Source organism: Chlorocebus sabaeus, chromosome 7 (genome assembly GCF_047675955.1).
Source record: "Chlorocebus sabaeus isolate Y175 chromosome 7, mChlSab1.0.hap1, whole genome shotgun sequence".
Taxonomy (NCBI): Eukaryota; Metazoa; Chordata; class Mammalia; order Primates; family Cercopithecidae; genus Chlorocebus; species Chlorocebus sabaeus.
The window spans coordinates 124540292-124547035 of NC_132910.1; the positions used below are offsets into that span (position 1 = coordinate 124540292).

Here is a 6744-nt window from a genome sequence, read left to right on the forward strand (position 1 = left end):
CATGATGACGTTGAACCTCTTCAGTAATGATTTCTGTGTTGTGTGTGGGTTATGGGAGTCTGATCTTGCTTTATGCCTGCTGCAAAGAAATGCCTTTTGGCTCAGATTAGATTCTGATCACCTCAGTTTGGCACCTAGTTACTGGTATCAGCATTTGCAGTTCATTCCCAGCCATGGGTGCAGTAAGTCTCTGAGATCTCAAAAGCTATAAGATGCAAACCCACATTGCATTCTGGCCTTTGAGGACCATGCCAAATTCCTTAAAGTAATGACAGCTAAGGGTCATAAGGTGGCACTGATTCTACCTATGACCCAGTTTATTACACTGTGTCAGTGGCAACTCTTGCAAATTAATTTCGCTTCTTACAGCAGAAAATGAATCAGGAAGACAGAATAGGACAAAATGCTTCCACCAAAATTTTATAAGGTATTTAAATCAGAGGAAGGGAAAAAATCCCTGTTTTTTTTCCCAGACACGAAAGAGAAAGAAAAGAGGCAGCTGAGGTAGAAATTCTCATACATTATGCAGATTATTATGATTGAAACCTCCTAAGTAAACTGTGCTGCTGAGTATCCTTTATATTTTGTTTTTGCAAAATCCCCAATGCTTTTGAAATTTGAAAATTCAAACTACTACCCTATGAAACCCTGGAGAACCTGCAGACCAGAAAAGGAAACCTGGCATAATAAGAATAAACAATGATTCTGCTTAAGATGGATGTGAATTGTCAAAAGAAAAGTCCAAGGCAGACAAATTTCAGTCTCTCCAGACCCTTTTCAGACCTTTTCTTCTGACAGCCCCCTAGAGATTTCTGAGGTCTTTCTTGAACAGTTCTGGGAGCTGAGCCCTCTTTGTCAGGAGTTCTCAATGGCCCCCAAGGTGACTTTGTTTTCCCAAAAGGTTTTCATAGCATCCTTACCTGTGGTAAGAATAATTATACTTTCTCTTTAAAGCCTATAAAAGTCCAAATTACATGTCTTTTAAACATTTTTCTGTTGCTTTCCTTTGTTTTATGTTTCTGTTCTTATTTTTAAGGAAGACAATGTATCACATCCTGTATTGCCTTCCCCTGATCTCACAGCTTCCGAAAACAGGAACAATCATGGGCTTTGAAGGTAGGCCACGTTGGTGTCACCAGTTTCTATGGCCCTCAGCAAGTCATTTAATCTTTCCAGGCTTCCATTTTCTCATTTGCGAGATAGGGATTTTCTTACCGTGTGGTTACGTAATGAATGAATTATGTAATGCCTAATAGATATTAATTATTAAGTTTTTAAAACAATCTTGTTCTTGTAAAGAAGTTAGGAACTGGGAGAAGCAATTTTTTAAAAATCTACAAAATTGTTTACCACAAGCCATATTTGTCACCAATATAACAATTTTTAAGATTAGATGAAAGAGATACTTTTAATCTGAGTCTTCTCATCAGTCTACACCAACTAAATCAGACTTTCTCAGCTTTGGCCATTCCCCAAGTTGCACTTGCAATTCACATTTCAATTCTGTATCTATAGGTGAAAGATATTAATCACATAAATAAAAATACTCTCTTTATTATCCTTCCTTCTTGCCCTCTATTAACATGCATGTTGTTTTCATTTCCCAAAAGGAAGTATCTCTCCAAGCCAAAATGTTGCTGGTCCTGGTTAATACTCCTTTTAAATGGCCACTTCCATTCACTAATTCCAAATTGACTCTTCATTCACAACCCACAGTTTGTGATTATTTGCACTAGTGGATTATTTAATCTTTTATATTTTTTCTCTAGTAGCTTTATGTTTATAATCTGACCTGTGAGCTCTAGGACTTGAACCAAGTGTTCCAATGAAAACTCTTTCTGAAACCAGTGTCTTGCTGCTGTGGTCACTGTTTCTTGGCCTAAGATGTAGCACTTATTACAACGAAAATTGGGAAGGGCAGTGGGGAGGAGGGATAAAAAGGCATCGTTAATGAGCACAAAAATACAGTTTGATAGAAGGAATAAGAGGTAGTGTGCAATAGCACCATAAGGATGACTACAATTAGGAAAAACATACTAAATTTTTCTTTTTTCTTTCTTTCTTTTTTCTTTATTTATGGAGTCTCGCTCACCCAGGTTGGAGTGCGGTGGCACATTTCGGCTCACTGCAAGCTCCGCCTACTGGGTTCAAGTGATTCTCCTGCCTCAGTCTCCCAAGTAGCTGGGATTACAAGCATGCACCACCACGCCAGGCTAATTTTTGTATTTTCAATAGAGACAGGGTTTCACCATGTTGGCCAGGGTGGTCTCAAACTCCTGACCCTAAGTTATCCGCCTACCTCGACCTCCCAAAGTGCTGGGATTACAGGCGTGAGCGACCGCGACCTGCCTGAATTTTTCAAAATAACTTCGGGTGTAGAATTGGATTCTTCCTAACACAAATAAATGATAAAATGCTTGAGGTGATGGATATCCCAATTACCCTTACACGTTGTATGCTTGTTTCAAAATATCACATGTACAACTATTATGTATCCACAGCAATTAAAAATTAAAAAAAACTTTACCACCATGATTCCTTGGTTCCTTGAAATAAACATGACTCAAGTTTTTTTGAATAGTTGTTTTAATTCCAGTTCTCTACTACTGTGGTCTCCAAAGTGCAATGCACAAAACAATCCACTGGGGGACAATAATATTTGAACTTCTTTTTGTATTTATTTTTTAATCTAAAAAAGGAAAGCCAATTGCAGTGGTTCACACTTGCAATCTCAGAACTTTGTGAGGCTGAGGCAGAAGGATTGTTTGAGGCCAGGAGTTTGAGGCCAGCCTGGGCAATATAGCAAGACCCCATTTCTAAAAAAATATAGATAAATAAAATTAGTAGGGCATGGTGGCACATGCCTGTAATCCTAGCACTTTGTGAGACAGAGGCGGAAGGATTGCTTGAGCATAGAAGTTCAAGACCAGCCTGGGCAACAATAGTGAGACCTCTATCTCTGAAAAAAAAAAAAAAAAAAGAAAAAGAAAAAGTGGTGTGTACCTATAGTTCAAGCTACTCAGGAGGCTGAGGCGAGAGGACTGACTGAGCCTGGGAGATAGAGGCTGCAGTGAGCCAATGACATGCCATTGCACTCCAGCCTGGGTGACAGAATGAGATCCTATCACTAAAAAAAAGGAAAGAAAAAGAAATGACTTAACTTATAAAAAGACAACACCCTTAGTTTGTTTTTAAAATTATCTGTACATCTATGGTTACTTCTAGACTCATATACTTTACCTATTTTCTTTGACTCATAGTTCTTCATTGATTAATCACGATGTATAAAGAGTTCACATGTGGTAATTTATGACGACAAATCCATGACATTGAAATTGTGTGCTCCATTAAATTCAATCCACTTTTATTCAATTCTACCTACTTTGAGTTCTATACCAGAATACTTATGAGATGTACTTTGTATTTAAGGAATTCGTACTTACTATAATTTTGTAAGCTTTAAGTTATATATGCATATATGTATTTTATTTTTGGTATGAGGTTTCTTTTTGGAAATAGATAGAAAATAATATAGTTAGAATCCAGTTTGAAAGTCTGGAAATCTCCCTCCAAAACCATAGACAATTTTTTCTAATGAAAATATGATATCGATACAAGTTAAGAATGAAGATGTGGAGACTTGGAGACAGGTGGCACTTCGTGCTTCCTCCGAAGGGAGAGCCCTTTTCATAACAGCTGGATCAAAGGCATGAAATGAACATGGAGCCCCTGAAGATGAAGAAAAGACATGGCTGCCAGAGAGAAATTGTACAGTTAGTGTCACTCCAGGGTCCCAAATATTAGAAACTGTTTCCTGTATTCTAGTTGAGAAATTGTTTCCCTAATTAAGAAGACATAATACTTCCTAAGAGAAGCTGCTATTACCATAACATCCAAGTCTTTCTCTGGCAGTTCAGTTTTTCATCTTTCTCTTCACCCTCCACCTCCAAACACGCACACACGCGCGCGCACACAGACACACACACACACACACACACACACACACACACACGGCACCCTCCACTGAGGCATCTGGTGTAACTAATCATCTTCAATTCCTTTGATTCACAAAAGGAACTGAGAGGTTACTGATGACCATATTAGATTGTATTTGGATGGAATGTAAAAACATGGTTAATTGTTCACTTAATTATTCATTCATTATTTCAGCAATGAACATTGATTAAGCACCAACTATATCAGAAGCTGCTTAATTATCCCATATATGCAATCTCTCCTTCTTATTAGTAATAGAACTCCTTGAACTTTCTACAGGACACAAGTCCCCCAACTAGATGCTCGCTGTTGGGTTATGTGTGCAACATTTCCTTAGAAGGAAAACTTCTTACCTTCCACCTTCTTTCTTCTTATACAGTTACAGGAATGCAGATGTGATTCCGGTGACTTAGCTTCAACCCTATGGATGAGGGTAACCCAGAGGCTAGAAGAACAATAGGACAGAAGCAGCCTGGGTCCCTGAACAAGCTTGTGGAGCATAGACACCTACCTGGCCTGGGTGCCAGCTCACAATGGGCCTCTCCAGGAGAGAGAAGGAAACCTCCCTCTTGTTTAAGCAACTGTACTTTTGAGAATCTCTTGGTCTATACCATAATGAATAGGCCATCATAAATGGATATCAAAGTAAGGAAATTTGTGTAAATGGTTTAATAAAACATTACCTTAGGTATGAAATAATTCTACCTCATACCTTTACAACATCAGGTATTATTCATGCCCTTTTCTCTCCCTGTAATGTCCCTTATCCCTGGGTAGAAATTATATTTTCCATCCAAGGTTTGCTCAAATATTATCTACTTAAGGAGCTCTTACCAATTTTGCCTCTCCTCCTGAGCTGACTCTATGCCTTCTATGCTGTTTCAGGCAATATTAATCTCTTCCTTTGTGCTTCTTTCACAGAACATACTTTTTTGTCTAATGTAATAACTATTTGCATGTGTGGATAGATTCCACTGGTGCTTCAGAACAGAGACTATCATCTTAGTATTTTTTTTCTCCCTGATATCTAGAGCAATGTCTTATACATAATAGGCCCTCAGTAATCCCATAAATGTTTGTGAGATATGCACGGACTATAAGCCGTACTCCGTATTTATTTAGCTAAAACAGACGTCTTTCATATTTAGTCAACAGAAAATGCTCACATTTTCTCCTTTCCTATTTACCAAATGAAAGGGTAATTGTTATTTCACAGATTGCAGTAGAAGAGTGTCTTCTCTCTCTTTTTTAAATAGACTGTCTTTAAAACATATGACAGGAAAAGTGACTATTGTTGGGATAACATAATTACTATTGTAACAGCTAGTTTAAAAGAAATGTCAATTTCTCCAGTTTTACTTTTCACAGGATAGAGCTGTGGCCTGTCTCAGTATGATGTTTTTAGGATCTGGCATATATTTTTATTTTTCTACATGAATCTTTCATCCTCTTACTGACATTTATTCATTTTATCTAATTATCCTAAAAGGAAAGCCCTGGCCAGGCAAATTGGTTGTTGTCTGCCTCTGAAGAGACATTCGTATCGTGTCGCTTAGCTTTTGAGTTTTGTGATCAGGAACCCTCAGGCCCATTTTTAAAGAGGTTTCAGGCTAGCTGAGCTTCACTGTCTCCCAAAATGTTCAAAATGAGATTACATGATGGACAAGATCAATTTACTGGAAGGTACTTAAGCAGTAAATCTGGAGCTTTTTGTCCAGTCATTGTTGTTTTCAAGCTTTGTGGCAGAAAATTAAGCCACAAGAGCCTTGACAAATTAGATATTACTACCTCTAATTGTGTATGTTTAAGCTTATCATGCTGAATTGCAGCATTGTAACTGACTATTATGCCAACAAGGCCTTCTTTTAATCAGCACAGTGCCATTTAATAGCAATTAATCACTCAACTAAAATGTCATATTAAGGTCACAGAAACTTGAAGGCTAAAAGAAAAAAGAACATTAGAGTCAGCTGATAGAGGAAAAGAGCGTGGTGTGCCAAGGGAAGTGCTGAGCGCTCTTTTTCATTAGAAGCTGGTAGAACATTTAATGAGAATTCAGTCTTAACTTTCAGCTGAGATCAGAACAAGGTGACTCACTTGGTTAAGCAGGAGGCTATTCTGCCCATTCTTAGTGGGCTTCTGTCTATAAATAGGGTACTCCTGCCCACAGAACACCTGAAATTTTATAGATTCATGATTTTTATTTATATTATTCTTTGGCTTTCTGGCATTTTTCCCTTTCCTACTACTTTTAAGAAGGAAAGAAATCAGATATGACATGGTACTGAAGACAAGATGAAATAAATAGCATCATTTTGCACAGTCACTTACAAGATATTTATAAAAAGGAGCAATTCGATTCACTTGTTTGCCAGGAAGATTTTATTTCCCAGAAAACTTGCCAAATCGAATGTTATGTACAAAAAGAAAATGACTGAAGGCTTTTAAAAAAGTTTTTAATACTCAAGGGGTACTATGCCAGTCTGAAAGACCCCTGTTAGCCCCTCACAGGACAAAACTTGTAAGAAGTAGAGACAATTTCACCTGGAGGGCCAGGACTCTGTCACCCATGGCTCATTCCTTATGCTTTAACCCTGCCCAGACCTAAGAAATATTGTTCCACTAGCTGACTGACTCTGAAAACAGAGCCGTGGTAAAGTGTATGCAGACAAAAGGCACACTTAAGGTCTCTCTTTGTTAGGGAGTAGTAGGTAATTTTTTTTTTTTTTTTCAACAACGTGGATGGAA

The 6744-nt window shown here is 37.9% G+C and overlaps 1 long non-coding RNA gene across 1 annotated transcript in view; it reads left to right on the plus strand.

The window, feature by feature from the left end:
* The window catches only part of LOC119622200 (uncharacterized), a 32012-nt gene extending 27317 nt beyond the window's left edge, over positions 1-4695 (plus strand). Inside the window, exons 2-3 of the long non-coding RNA XR_005238851.2 lie at positions 3624-3773; positions 4376-4695. This is a non-coding gene — a long non-coding RNA (uncharacterized lncRNA). The remainder of the gene's footprint in view (positions 1-3623; positions 3774-4375) is intronic.
* Positions 4696-6744: the final 2049 nt, after the last annotated feature.